The 15,702-nt window shown below is 36.2% G+C and overlaps 1 non-coding gene across 1 annotated transcript; it reads right to left on the bottom strand.

The window, feature by feature from the left end:
- Positions 1–8,559: 8,559 nt before the first annotated feature.
- Positions 8,560–8,705, bottom strand: LOC126633654 (small nucleolar RNA snoR134). Its single transcript, XR_007627132.1, has one exon. It is a non-coding gene; the product is annotated as a small nucleolar RNA snoR134 (small nucleolar RNA).
- Positions 8,706–15,702: the final 6,997 nt, after the last annotated feature.

Genomic DNA, 15,702 nt, shown 5'->3' with positions numbered 1-15,702 from the left:
TTCACCTCTCCCAGACCCTGCGTAAAGCGGGAGCCTTGTGCACTGGGTACGACCTTTTTTTAGTATGATGGAAGCAGTAGCAGTAACAAAAAACTAATTCATGACATACTTAACAAAAACCATCCAAATCATATAATATGCAATGCGTGGATAAAGCAACAAAGTACTTTAATTAACCAAACAAATACAATAAGCTCTAGTCTAATCATAATAACCAAATTCATGAAAAAAAGCTAATCATAATAACCAAATTCAATATAACAAACAAAACTAGGGGAAAATATTCAATCTAAACTCTTAACAAATGAATAGAATAATGCGAATGACCTATGGATGATCATTTGCAGAAACCCAAAAATCAACGCACCACACAACAACAGTCAGAAAGAATCTCCAAAAATTGATATATACAAAAAAAGAAATAGTTTCCTTAAGCAAGAAAAACAATAAATTATAAAAAGGGACAAATTAAAGGTAAAAACACCTGTGATTTTTAAGGGTTTGTAAACAAAAATGAAAAGCTCAATTTAGCTAAAAAAAACCACACATGCAAGCGTCACAAGAAACTAGTCAATGAAAATCATAATGATACACACACACACAATATATCTCAGGATCCCCAAACCAAACGAGGTGCATATTGTAGCCAAGGCATATGTGATATATATACACACACACAATATATCAGGATCCCCAAACCAAACGAGGTGTATATTGTAGCCATGCATGGCATATGCGTATGCTCTCCAAGTGTATTAGCTTTCTCTCATTGCATTGAACTCAGCAATGAAGGTAGAAACAGTACTCAGACAACTCAGAAATCCAAATTGCATGCCTGTTGCAACAATGTCGCAAGCCTAGTGTTCACCTGCGCAAACAGAAAAACTTCTACACATTAGATTTTGTTAGATTTTCTATAAAACAACCATGAGCATGGATCAAGACAATGCAGGACAAAGGTAACATACAAAGTATTGCAATAGAAACAAGTACACTTCAAAATGCTTTTAAAACCTCGACGAGATAATAAAAATCCAAACTAACATGCTTGGTTGTTTATAATGTGACAAATATATGTGAACTGTAAGCTTCCCGAACACAAGACCATAACACACGAAAGTAATGGTTGTAAAGATGTATTAGTTGTTTCAGATGATGACAAGTGTACATAGATTAAGGTGCCTATGTTGGTTAAGTTTGTTATTGACAGTTAGCTTACTTAGTGACTAAGGAAAACCTTGTCTATATATATCTATGTACAGATGTAAAATGATGATGATGAATATACAAAACACAATTCTCTCTCTTTCTCTCTATCTAAAACTGTTATTCTCTCTCAAATGCCTTTCTCTCTATTAATAACTTGTATGGAAAACAAGCCTATCTTTGCAATCTGATATGGTATCTTTACTGATGCTGGAGATCTTCCGATCATGCGCTGCTTCTTGCTTCCACCTTCTTGATCTGTATTGTTTGGTGTGATCTTCTGCTCTCATCTCTTTCTTCATTGAATTGCGACTTCTCTTCTCTGCGCAGTTCTTCTATAACGTTTTTACGAGATTATGCTCACCAACTATTTGATCAATTGCATGACTGAAAGTTGTTGAATTGATATCTGTTTTCTTCCTCCAAATTCGTCTCTGAGTTGAATTTCTTGAGTAATTTTGCTCAATTTTCTCTTTGAAACCCTAATTATGTGATTCTTTCACTAGTTCTTGAATCTTTGCATATTTTTCTCTACAACCATGGTGACTACCGCACAATTACAAATTGTACAATCTCCTATTACAAATCTCATTCCGAATGTCTCTAATTTTGTCACTGTGAAGATCGATGATACAAATTATCTTGTGTGGAACTATCAAATTCATTTGCTTCTTGAAATTCATGGCATTTTCAACTTTGTTGATGGATCTCGAACATGTCCTACAAGATTTAGAGATGATTATGATGTTGAAGGTGTTAAAACTGAGGAATTTCATATTTGGAAAATGCATGATCATGCTCTTATGCAGTTACTCGTTGCTACATTGTCTCTAACAACCATGTCCTGCATCATTGGTTGTCTCAATTCTCATGATATGTGGACTAATTTGAAGGATAGATTCTCTACGGTTACCAAAGCCATCATTTTTCAATTGAAAAATGAGTTGTGAAATATAAAGAAACATTCTGATTCAGTCTCTCAGTATCTTCAAAGGATCAAAGATGTTAGGGATCATCTCTCAGCAGCAGGAGTAATTTTTGAAGATGATGACATTGTTATCTTGGCACTTAAAGGTTTGCCTACTGAGTACAATACCTTTCAAACATTTATAAAGGGAAGAGATAATGTGATCTCACTAAAGGATTTTAGATCCCAACTCTTGGCAGAAGAAGCTACCGTTGAAAATATCTTTGTGAATGACACCTTTGTGTCAGCCATGATGGCAAATGACAGGAAAGACAAGGGAAATGCTTTGATGCTTGGAGAAGAATCCACTCAATCTCAATCACAAAATCATAATGCTAGTGGATCAAACAACACTGGCAATTATAATGGTGGCTCTTCTAACTACAATGGTGGATACAGTTCTTCTTATAGAGGTCGAGGAAGAGGCATAAATAACAACAGTTCCAATAACAGAAGCAATCCTAGTTTCTCAAATTCAAGTGCAAGGATTCTTGGTCCTGGAAAGCCTCATATGTCCACATGCCCTGATCATGGTTATGATATTCCTACTTGCCAGATTTGTAACAAACGAGGGCACATTGCAGCTGACTGCTTTCAGAGACACTCATTTTCCTATACTCAATCTTCCAAGCCGCAGTGCCAAATTTGCTAAATATTTGGACACACTGCCTTGCAATGTTATCACATAGCTGACTTTTCATATCAAGGAAGGGCTCCATCTACCAATCTTTCTGCTATGTATACTACCTTTCAACCATCTGTACCACATGAGCAATTTTGGGTGGTAGATACAGGAGCAACTTCCCACATAACTTCTGATTTGGCAAATCTCAATCTATCAAACCCACTCTCTGACACAGATACAGTAACTACAACAGTGGTTCAAGTTTGCACATCTCTCATATTGGTTCCAGTACATTAAGGACACCTCAATATGCTTTTGAACTGAAGAAAATTCTGCATGTTCCACATATATCTCAGCATTTATTATCCATTTATAGACTATGTAAGGATAACAAATGCAGATTTATATGTGATGAATTTTATTATTGGATCCAGGACAAGGTCACAAGGAGAATCTTTCTCCAGGGACTATGTAGGGATGGCTTGTACCCCATTCCCTTATATATTCCACAACACCTCATAAATCAAGCACAACAATCATCTGCACTACTTGCAACACATTTATGTTTTCTTGGCAAGCAAGTCAAAATAATGTTGTGGCACCACATGCTAGGACATCCTTCCAACATTATGACATCTGCAATGTTGAAACAATCCAATATACATATGCTTGTTTCTCATGTGTCTTCTGTTTGTAAATCATGTTTAAAGGGAAAGTTTACAAGACTCCCTTTTGTTTTTCCTGCAAATAAAACTGTAAAACCCTTGAAGGTTATACATAGTGATGTTTGGGGCTTTCATCTACTGTTTCAGTTGAAGGTTACAAATACTATGTTACCTTTGTGGATGAATGTACTAGGTTCACCTGGATTTTTTCATTAATCAATAAAAGTGAAGTGTTCAGTCTTTTTGTTCACTTTTATGAATTTTTGAATACTCAGTTTTCTGCAAATGTCAAAGTATTTCAAAGTGATGGAGGAGGTGAATATTCCAGTCACAAGTTCAAACAATTTTTACTTGACAAGGGTATGGTTCATAAAAAATTATGCCCTTATACCCCCGAGCAAAATGGTCTTGCAGAAAGAAAGTATAAACATATTCTTGAAATAGCTGTTACACTTTTACAAAATGCTTCAATGCCCTCTAAGTATTGGTTTCATGCATGTGCTGTTTCTATGTATCTCATAAATCGAATGCCCTATCAAACCTTGCACATGTCATCACCATATCAATGCTTGTTTAGTACCTCTCCTCAGATTTCTCATCTTAAAATCTTTGGTTGTGCATGCTATCCATTTTTAAAACCATACAATACTACTAAGTTGCAACCCAAAACAACTCAGTATGTATTTATATGATATGCGGGCCAATATAAAGGGTACTTGTGTCTAAATCTTCATACTAGCAAGATCATTGTCTCCATACATGTTCTATTTGATGAATTTGATTTTCCTTTTTCAAATCTTCAGCATTCATCCACTGCACCTCATAACATTTCATCTCAGCAAAGGGTATCTGTCACTGCTCCACATGCATTACCTCCATTAGTTACTTCACATAACACAATTATTCCTCCTCAACCACTTTCTTGACATGTTTTATCCTCTACAGCCTCAGAGTCTTCAAATTCAAGAACCCCTAATGCTATAAAGTTGTTTCATTTTCTTCTGTCTAGTGCCTCAAAGTCTTTGGATTCCTCTACCCCTATTCTACCTTATGAGCCAGAACCTCAAGTATCTACATAGTCTCCAATCCCTGTTGATCCAGATTTTCAACTAGAAAATATTCCTATTGTCCTTCCAATAACTTCAGTTAGTTTGCATCCCATGCAAGCTACGTCCAAAAGTGGGATTTCCAAGAAGAAAGTGTTCTCAACAACTGTTCAATCACCTACAAATGCAATTAAACCTACTTCCTACAAGTTTGCTAGTAGATTTCCTGAGTGGCAAGTAGCTATGCAAGAAGAGATAGACGCTCTTCATGCTTTGAAGACTTGGAGCTTAGTTCCTTTACCCTATGGGAAAAATTTGGTTGGCTGCAAGTGGGTATATAGGATCAAAAGGCACCCTGATGGGTCTATAGCTAGACACAAAACTAGATTGGTTGCCAAGGGGTATAGTCAAGAGGAAGGCATTAATTACAGTGAGACTTTCAGTCTTGTAGTTAAACCCACTACTATGAGGTTAATTTTGGCTTTGGCAGCACAATTTAATTGGTCTTTAAGGTAGTTAGATGTTAAGAATGCATTTCTGCATGGTGACTTAAATGAAGAAGTGTATATGGCACAACCTCCAAGTTTTCATAGCTCTAGTCATCCCTCTTAATATGTTTGCAAGCTTAACAAGTCACTATATTGTTTGAAGCAAGCTCCCCGAGCGTGGAATGTAAAGCTTACAAGTTATTTGCCTGGTTTGGGCTTTAAGTCCTCATTTGCAGATCCTTCCTTGTTTGTCAAACATAGTGCTACTGGTATTGTTGCATTGTTACCTTATGTGGATGATATCATCCTTGCAGGCAGTTGTTCTCAAATGATAACTGATACAGTTGTGGAGTTAACCAAGGAAATTGATATGAAGGATTTAGGACAGTTGCAGTATTTTTTGGGTTTACAAATCACTTATCAGTCTACTGGCCTGTTTGTCTCTTAGTCCAAATATATTAAGGATTTGTTAGATAAAGTTGACTTGCAAGATTCAAAGCCTTGTCCTACACCTTGCGTGCTATATCACAGACTCCTCAAGGATGATAGCACTCCATATCATAATCCAGAGCAATATCAGACCATTGTTGGTGCCTTGCAGTATTTAACCTTTACAAGGCCAGACATAGCATTCTCAGTGAACCAATGCTGTCAGTTTATGCACAATCCTATGAATTCTCATGTTGTTGCAGTTAAGAGGATTCTTCAGTATCTCAGTGGCACAATAGACTATGGTCTTAGCTTCAAACCTGGAAAATTGCATCTGCAAGCATACAGTGATGCAAATTGGGCAGGTAATCCTAATGATTGCAGATCAACTTCTGGTCATATTGTGTACTTTGGTTCTAGTCCAATTTCTTGGGCCTCTAAGAAGCAACACACAATGTCAAGATCTTCAATTGAGGCAGAATATATAGCCCTGGCTATTGCAGCTGTAGAATCGGCATGGATTAGGCAATTATTGTATGATCTTCATGTTTCTCTATTCACTGCACCTGTGATCTACTGTGATAATATTTCAGCAATTGCTTTGTCTTCCAATCCTGTTTTTCATTCTCGAGTGAAGCACATTGAGATATATTATCACTTTGTCAGGGAAAGGGTGATCTGAGGAGATTTGAATGTTTCTCATGTGTTTTCCAAAGAACAGTTTGCAGATATTCTCACTAAGGGTTTTGTTGCACCTTTGTTTCAATGTCATTGTTTCAATTTGATGCTTGGTTCATCCAAGCATGAGATTGCGGGGGGATGTAAAGATGTATTAGTTATTTCAGATGATGACAAGTGTACATAGATTAAGGTGCCTATGTTGGTTAAATTTGTTATTGACAATTAGCTCACTTAGTGACCAAGGAAAACCTTGTCTATATATATATATATATATATATATATGTACTGATGTAAAATGATGATGATGAATATACAAAACACAATTCTCTCTCTCTAAAATTGTTATTCTCTCTCAAATGTCTCCCTCTCTATCAAGAACTTGTATGGAAAACAAGCCTCTCTCTGCAATCTGATAATGGTGAGGATCAAGTCATCATGTGGATATGGACAGAGATCATATCACAAGAACTTACGCTTTCTTCACGGTAGACAGGGCAACCATGATACAAGCTGCAGAAACATTGGCACTTAGAGTACCAAATAGAACCCATTTAAACAACCCCGCCATCCCTAATCCACGTCCATTAAGCCAGGCTAAGAACCACTGGATCCACACACCAAGAGGTCCAACTATGCAACCCAACCACAGTTGCACCTCGCTGCTGTCGCTATTAAATTCCTCTCTCAACAATATTCCACTCACACCCCATAGAGCACCTAGCATAAGCAAGAATACTGCTAAAGCTACCAGGTGACGCTTATAGCTATCAACCCTCGAGCTCCTTCTAGAGCTAGTGACACCACATATTAAGCTCCTATCAACAAGATGCCTGAAACCCCTTGCTGTCTCTACCCTAAAAATGATTGAGTAGGCCGCAAGAAACAAACCGATACAATCCGTCACATAAAAGAGAAGGATTAGTCCAGCAATTTGAGCTACATTTGGTTTGTGATTAATTCATGGATAATAAGCATCAAAGCTTAAACCATCTAGGTTCAAATGAAAATCAAACACCATGCTTGCCATAGCCAGCCACATGTCTACTGCAGCAATTCTTTAGAATATGACATCTTACCCATTAGAAAACCGAGCAGAGCAAACACCCAATGGTGTTCAACACTGAGTTCAAGCATTTTCTGGTTCCAACCGTTGGAAGTTGTAAGGCTTCCTAAGTAATTCGAATGGCCAAATTGTCGGACGTATAGGATATATCTCTTTTGAAAACAACACCCAACCACCCCATCAAGAAAGAACCAACCTACAAAAATGCATTAGGAACTAAGTCTGCATTGGAACATCATCCACCGTTTTCCATATTACTACCAAGAAATATGACTAGAAATGAAAAGATGTAGAGAAAATACTATGAAAACAGAGGTTACTATGAAAACAAAGGTACTAAGGAACTTGATTAAACTTTAGTAATCATGATACCATGTGTAGTTACAAGTCCCTCCTGACACTCTTGATTAACAACTTTACAGAAACTTGTTTATTAATAACACACTGCCAAATAATGGTGACTAATACATTTGTGCATGTGTGTGAATGAGTGATTGTTTGAGAGAGAGAGAGAGAGAGAGAGAGAGAGAGAGAGAGAGGGACCATATTAGAGGGAAGATCAAGGTAGAGAATCGTTTGGTTGCTTGTTACACCAGCAACTCCAGGGCTAAACAACTTTTGCAGCAGATATCTCGTTAAGATTTGCACAATGCTGCGCGTCAAATAATCTACTTGACAAGTACATTTCCTTAAAGGTCGTACCCAATGCACAAGGCTCTCTCTTTACGCAGGGTCTGGGAGAGGTGAATGTCGGCTAGCCTTACCCCCATTTATGGAGAGGCTGCTCCCAAGTCTCGAACCCGAGACCTACCGCTCATGGGCGAAGGCACTTGACAAGTACGTTTCCTTATATGAAAGAAATATCTAACAAGATGTGTTACAATGACATTCAGTTTTACCAAAAAGACAAACAGAAATCCAAACCTGCCAGATCATGACCAAAGATATTCGTGAACAAATATTTTGTTGTTCTCAAGTGTTTCACACTATAAAGAGAGAAAGGATACAATTTGATCACTATAAGCATCTTCATCTAGACAGATTTCCACAAAATAATAATAATAATAATAATAATAATAATAATAATAATAATAATAATAATAATAATAATAATAATAATAATAATTAGGGAGCTTTAATGAAAAGGACTTGGACTAAATTTATTTTAACAAAAAATCATGCTATAACTTTATTTAATGAAAATATTTAAATATTAATGAAAAACCCTTCAATTTTAATAAAAATGACAAAAGAGCTTAAATTTTAGGGAAAACTTGATATAAGTCCAATTTTTTTAGCCAATAGAATTTATTAAAGTAAGTCCAATTTTTGAAGTCTTTCTTTTATTCTAAGAAGAGGAAGAAAGAAAAGATTTTGGGTTTTTGTGGGAGATGTAGCGGTCGATTTGACATAGAAAAGCCGTGGAGTAAAGCGAGGCTAAATTGCAACACTTGACGCCGAAGCTTTAGCACGAGCATTGGGGCTTTCATATTCAGTGAAAATACTCTCAGAGAAGCCCGAGGTGCATCGTGTGTGATTAAAAACTGAAAATTGCAGAAATTAAAGATCAGGGCTTTGACTGCATGAAGGGGAATTGGGGAAATTGAGAAGGTTGGATGGAGGCTGGAGAGTATAAGAAGAAGAAAGAAAAAAAGAAGAAGGAAAAAAAAAACACTCTTAAGACAACGGGAAAAGAAAAAAAAAGTGGGAGGGGAGGGGAGGGGAGGGGAGGGGAGGGGTGGGGTGGGGTGGGGTTACGTGGGGTGGGGTTACGTGATCTAGCGCATGTGGCTTTGGTTTTTCTGTTTTTATTATTAAATAAAGTTAGTAGATAATTTTTTATTAAAATGCAAATATTTGAAATCATTTTCATTAGTTTTTTTTTTTATAATTCTAAAAATTGAACTGGAATCGTGGTAAAATATTGATTGTGGTACCAAATCAGTATTGTATGAAACAAAACGGAAAAATTGCACAAATGGATCAGAATTTTAACCAAGCAAACAATACACTAGCAGTGCTTTTAGTCTTGCGACCGAGATTCCAGTTCAATTTTTTCCTCCTCGAGTATGTCGTTTGTCCTAAAGAGAGAGGGTAGTATTTGTTAGGCTGTAGCAGAAGTGTGGGCAGGCTCACAGTCTGAGGGCTAGACAATGGCAGGCCAAGGGCCTTTTTCTGAATTCTTCTCAAGTGGGAGTGCGAATGTTGGGTTGCCCATGCGATGGTCCATGGAGTCCTGCTCTGCTCCTATACATTTGTTTTATTAAAAAAAATAAAATATACCACCTTCAGATTTGGTATTCTCTGGCATGCTGGCAGGCATTAAAGGCCCTCCCCGGATGAGGATCATTTCTGAATTCTTGAGGATCTTAGAGATTAATTCATCTTATTCGTTCATCGTATATGATGCGATTAATTTTTGTTGAGTATTATTTGTGTTCAATTTAAATAAATTTTTTTACATAATTTCTTGCCGTAAAATAACTAACAAATGGATAAAATAAACTAATCCCTAAGATCATCGTAAAAAGAATCGGGATAGGATCATGTTCCCTTCCCCTCGCTTTCTCTCTGATTTCCTTCTCTACTCAAAGATTTAGGGTTGAGGTGTGGTGCTTAGCTACTATAATATATGGCTAATATGAAGTGGTCCACGTTCTAACTTATATTTGGTTAGCATGGATTGGTGCTACGTGTATGTGAACCAAACTATTCATATATATATATATGTATGTATGTATGTATATCCATTTGTTCGAGCAGGAAATCTCACGAGGAGGGGTCCCTGGCTCGAGCACACAACTCACTGAGGAGTTGGCACTTTGGTTGATTGTCGGGCTCCAGCTTGTCGAGATGCTACAAGAGGAGGCTAAAGTTAATTCTAAAAGGTGCCTTTGTGGGGCCTTAGGTGTAGGCCTTGAGACTTGCATTCAAAACTAACTAAGTGCTAAGGCGAGCCACTGCCATCTCTGTATGGCAGATGTAGAACAAGTGTATTTAAGCCGATTACTTGTGCCCCAAGTTATTCTGACTTCTTGTTATCAAAGGATTGTCGTAGATGGATTAAGTCTACATTAAGTTCTTTTCTATGCCTTGAGATCAATGACTTTTAGTTCTTTATCTTGTATGCTTAAAGGGTGGAGATCCAGATCTGATCAAGTCATCAGTTTTAATCAGTTTTAATCTTCTTATGACAATAAAACCACTAAGTGAACCAGATCTGAGAACTGATGGAACTTTGGATCATCAAAAGACTAGAATGACTAGAATATATACTGGGGAATACATTATAACAACAGATCTATTAATTGAAAGGAAAAACAAAGAGAGGTAGGCAAGATTTCACCTTGTCGGGCAATGTTAAATGTCTTGCAGTCTCTTCTTTGTTGTAGTTCTAAAGGGTTAGGTACTGAAAAAAGGATGAAAGGTAAATTGATTTACACAAGAGAATCGATACTACAACATTTGGAAAAGGTAGTAGAGTTTTTACATAGACAAATGATGTCTTTCTAAAGGAAGTCTAAGGCTAAAAGGGTGCATAATCTGGACAAAGCACAACTTTCTGAATATTTGCTTGACTGAGAGGCAAATTGTATATTTGATTAGTTGAGTGTCCTTGTCTCTAAGCCTTCTTCCTCTATTTATAAGCGAATTAGCCCGACTGTGCTGTTTTTGCTCTTGCTCGAAAGCAACTGAAGGGTAGTGAGTCATCAACATTTTTACATGTTATGCCCTTCAGAAAGTACTTTTGGGCCGGAAGTAGGTTGATTTCCATCGGTTGTCATTTCTCTTGTAAGCACCTAACCTTTGCATTAAATGGGGAGCTGTCATATTGTCTCGAGATGGATATTTGGGCTTGACTCTGGGCCTCATGCAAAATCTCCTATATTGAGCTCTTTTGGGCTTTCATTCCTTTAAACCTAAAGTTAAATATTAACCCAAACACCATCTTCTGGACCATATTTTGATTTCTCATTAATCTCAATCATCTTAATGTGACGGGGACATCATGATTTTCAAAGACATTATTAATACCCGAAACAAGATAACTAATACAAAATTTTGATAGACAATTTTGGTAAACTCTGCAAGCACAAACTAGTGTGTTGTGTTTGAGACTCCAACCTCCCTAACACATGTGGTTTTTGCCTTTGACGGATGAGAGATATGATTTTTGCCTTTGACCGGTGAGTTATGTGGTCTTGTCTTTTAACTATGATTGTATTGGTCTCGCTCATTGCGATGAATGTATGTAATTTTGCTATTCAGCGATGACCATTGTGGGTAACAATTCGAATTTGTTGCATCTATCGTGTTTTGTGTTAAACTTGGATTGTTGTTATTTGTATTTGTGCAAGCGGTGGCCGTTTAGGAGTTTACTCTTTTTGTTTATTTGTGCAAATTCACTTCAGATAAATTTATTGGTCAATGAAGCTATGTACCCAATTGGCACCTATGTATTTGTTTGTGCTGATCAATGCAATACCACTCTATCGTTTCTTGTATAAAAAAAAAAGTATTTTTGTGAGTGCAAATGGTAAAGCACATCAACAACAAAATTCAACTCCAGAGAAGAGGTAGTTACAGTAAATGTCGATAATTCTTTAAATCCAAAAAATGCCCTGCTCCAAGGAAATTTCTACGATCAAGAATATTTTGACTATATATATGTGTGTGTGTGTGTGTGTTGCCGTTGAAACTTCTAGAACATATTCCATGTAGCATCATTTTCCCAAAAATCTTCAAAGGGCAACAATACACACAAGGAGGTGATGAGACAATTTTATAAATCTAGCAACAAAACCATATGGTGCTGCCTCCTCTAAATCAATGTTACACGCCTTTCATGTCCCAAGAAAAACCACTTTTAGAAGGTGCATATATATATATATTGAGCAGTTGGTTTTTATACACATAGACTACCTGATCAGGATTATTAGACCAACCATTAAAGGTGGCAAATCAACTCATTGAGTTATTAACATGTATCCATTAAGATCTATTTACTTTCATGTTACTAGAATACATAAGTGAGATTGACAATGGTGATGATGGTGTAAAATGAAATCAAACTAAATAGATCTTAATAGGTACCCATTAACAATCCAATTGATTGATTTGCCACATCTACCGACCACCAATAATCCCATAGAAAAATGGATGGATGGATGGATGGATGGATCCATTTAATATTATTGTTAGCATGCCATATCATCAGATCAACACAACTCACCAAAATTAGAATTATTGGATTTTGAAGCTGTCTTTTTCAAAATAAAATGGGCGGTGGGTCGGTGTTGTGGGGTTCCTTTTGTATTCGGCTTGAGAAACCTCTCATACCATATGACAAATTCTTGTGGTGTTTTGATTGAAAGGAAGACTTTGATTGCCATATCCAGGCTGGCTGGCAAATGGCAATGTGTGCGAGCACTTCTCATGGTTCAAGCAAGTGCGTGCGTGATGAAATTTAAAGGCAAGTTTTGCTGGCCGATGACAGACTGATGGGGAAACAACTTATCTACCTTTTGGATTTCATACATTTTGGTGCAACACGATTGCGTGAACATGTAGAGAATGTTCTAGACTAGCTAGGGTTTGGCATCCATGCAAATCGTAGATCATCATCATCAGAATTGCTAGGGTTTTAGTAAATGTTCTTACCACTAAACTTGTAGGTACAGATGAATTATTATTTTTTGAGAGGAATAATATAGGGTAATTTTTGTACAGGACAATGACGGGATACATTAATTAATGACTTATGTGATGCGGCTTTATATGGGAAAATTTTCGTTTATTCAGCCAGAAGCGCAACTCTAAGAAAAATGGCATTGGTTCACAAAGTGTAAATAATTATTATTTGATGGCTTAATAAGTTAAAAATTATCTTGATAATGGTTTGAAATTTAGTGAAATTACCATTTCTAGCTAGGTTTATACTTGAACGTCCAAAAAGGAAAATACTTAAGTACTTAAGTAATTGATCAACTGTCATTTAGTAATAATATCTAGTGGTATTCTTCTCTACTTGTAAGTAAGAAGTTTTAGATTCAATTCTCGTGAATGACGAGTTCAATACCAATTATCATAGCTGACCCATTGTGTAATTTAGAGCAATTGATCTCCCACCGCCTTAATATAAATTATCTTTGTGTTAAAAGAATAACATATCAACTAGCTAGAATGAAATTAAAGTGAATAAGTTGTTGAACCAAAGAGCCACATAGTACTACGGTCTAGCAATATTCTCTTTACTTGTAAGTGAGTGGTCTTAGGTCCGATTCTCACCAAAAGCAAATTTGAACCATATTATTGCTAGCCCATTGTGAGGCTTAGCCTATTCCCCTCACCCCTTGGTGTAGATAATATTGTTTGTTCAAAAAAAAAAAAAATTGTTACCAAAGAAAGAAGTTTAAGAGCCAAACCAACCAACCTTTGTACAATAACTAGCAACTTTGTGTGGAAACTATATGTAAACAAAGATCTCACTCTCACAAAGTCTTTCTGGAAATAGAAGTTAATTAGTACCTCATCACTCTTTAAACTGTTCTTAAGATAAGAAATTACTTTAATAAAGGTGGGATTTAGAACTGCTTCCTAACGTTAGGTAAAATGTAGCAAGCTACACAAATCAACCTTAATTACATCCTTTCTTTTCCCAAGTAGGAAATTAGTACCACTCTCAATCATAATTTTTTGCACCAAAGTTGGTGCCTCTAACTTTCTTTAGTAAAGCAAATAAAAGACTACACAAGACTTTACCGTGACAGGAAATTAGTGGCCACATGAAAATTACTAATATAAATCAAGCCTTCATTTAGGATACTTTGTATGAGCTTATAAAGAGTTAGACTAGTATTATGTATACTATCAGTTTATTTTATGATAGAATCTCGAATTTCTTCATGATAACAAAGTACGTTACCCACGTGTTGAGACAGATCGTTCATGTGTTTCATATCACCTAATATGTAATGTCTCTGCATTAATAATGTCACATGTAAAAGAATGTGTATAGAGTGCAAATTTCACATCAGAACATTAAAAAACCTTATATGTGCTCATAAGTTGAGATATTATCCCATGCATATTGCCAATAATTTTACATAGACCTTCAATTAACTTCCTTCACCTTCAAGTATATTTCTAACCCAATAAACTCATGGTCCATATCTACAAATTATATATGGTTGCAGGTGGAGAATGCAATTAGAATCCCCTGCATTTTTTCAATACTTTTTAGATTAAACATTCGTGCTTTTCTAAGATTTGATTAAGAGGCTTTGGTCAATTGCCACATCACATTTTTCTATTCTTTAAATTACATATAATTAGTTTAAAGGCACCTTCACTTCACCTTGTAACTAATTGCCTACAATCTAGGAAATTTAATTTTTCCCTTTTAAACTCCTACAATTTAATGACTCTTTCTATTAAAAAACATTTAATTAAAGTAATTTAAACTCCTACATTCACAAGTAAAAAAAAAACTTTGCGCGACGCAGGTCCTTCGTCGTGCAAAGTCAAAAAAAGGTCGCGCAAAAATTAGCCCAACGAACTTTCGTCGTGTACCAACCGTCGCGCCAAGGCAGTGACAGAAGGGTTTGCGCGACGAAGAAGTTCCTACGTCGCGCAAAACAACTTTGCGCGACGCAGGTTCCCACGTCGCGCAAAATGGTTTTGCACGACGTAGGAACTTCTTCGTCGCGCAAACCTTTTTTTTTTTTTTTTTTGCAAAAATTATTTAATTTTTAATAAATATTGTAATTTTTTTAGAAGAATAAATATTGTAATTAAATTCTAAATAATAATTAATAAACCAAGAAAAAATATTTATTTATAAAATATATGAAAATGTACATACAAGATGTTCGAATATAAAAAAAAACAAAAAAAAAGGGTAAATTACATAGTAGCCCCTCAGGTTTGAGGTCTATTGCAATCTTATACAACATCTTTAAAACATTTCACTTTCATACCTCAAGTACTATTTTATTTCAATTTCATACAACCGTTAGATTTTCCATCCATGGATCTGTTAAATGCTGACGTGGCTGCCACATATATGACACGTGGCTGCCAAATGTCTGCTCGTGGCAAATAAAATAATTTTTTAATTTTTTTTTAAAAAACCTGAAATTAGAAGAAGAAAAAAATAAAAAAAATAAAAAAAAGGGACCGAACCCAGAAGAAGGAGGAAGAAGAAGAAAGAGGAGGGGGAGGAGGAGGAGGAGGAGGAAGAAGAAGAAGAAGAAGAAGAAGAAGAAAAAAAAAAAGGGACCGAACCCAGAAAAAGGAGGAAGAAGAAGAAGAGAAGAAGAAAGAGGAGGAGGATGAGGAAGAAGAAGAAGACGAAGAAGAAAAAAAAAAAAAAAAGAAAGGGACCGAACCCAGAAGAAGGAGGAAGAAGAAGAAGAGAAGAAGAAAGAGGAGGGAGGAGAAAGAAGAAGAAGAAAAAAAAAGAAAAAAAAAAGAAAGGGGTCCGAACCTAGAAGAAGGAGGAAGAAGAAGAAAGAGGAGGAGGAGGAGGAG

The sequence above is a fragment of the Malus sylvestris genome, chromosome 8 (assembly GCF_916048215.2).
Source record: "Malus sylvestris chromosome 8, drMalSylv7.2, whole genome shotgun sequence".
NCBI classification, from domain to species: Eukaryota; Viridiplantae; Streptophyta; class Magnoliopsida; order Rosales; family Rosaceae; genus Malus; species Malus sylvestris.
The sequence above is the reverse complement of the archived record's forward strand: the minus strand, read 5'-3'. Positions and strand labels throughout refer to the sequence as shown.